This window comes from Calidris pugnax, unplaced genomic scaffold (assembly GCF_001431845.1).
Source record: "Calidris pugnax isolate Ruff unplaced genomic scaffold, ASM143184v1 scaffold1058, whole genome shotgun sequence".
NCBI classification, from domain to species: domain Eukaryota; kingdom Metazoa; phylum Chordata; class Aves; order Charadriiformes; family Scolopacidae; genus Calidris; species Calidris pugnax.
Genome location: NW_015092337.1, coordinates 28239 through 28754, shown reverse-complemented (window position 1 = coordinate 28754; position 516 = coordinate 28239).

Sequence of the window (516 nt, the reverse complement as noted above, 5' to 3'; positions counted from 1 at the left end):
TGGGACACGCTTGCACACCGCCGTGTTTGCACGGGCACAGGTGACATTTGCACCAGGGTTGTGTATTTGCACCGGGCCAGGTTGTGATGGCACCCTGTGTTTGCACAGGGACGTAGTGCGTTTGCACCAGGGTCACTTTCTCCCCAGGGACACGCTCACATGCCATCGTGTTTGCACAGGGATGGGGGGGGGCACATTTGCACCAGGGTTGGTGCTCGCACGAGGGTCACGCACCCACCCGGGGTGTGTTCGCAGGGGGGTGGGACCCATTTGCACAACGGGGGGGTTTGCACAAGGTCGGGGGTGATGGCAGCAGGGCTGGTGTCCCCTGTCCCAGTGTCATGGTGTCCCAGTGTCCCCCGTCCCAGTGTCCCCCTGTCCTGGTGTCCCCGTCCCAGTGTCCTGTTGTCCTGGTGTCCCAGGTGTCCCAGTGTCCCCCTGTCCCAATGTCCCCTTGTCCCGGTGTCTCAGTGTCCCCCATCCCAGTATCCCCCTGTCCCTCTATCCCCCTGTCCC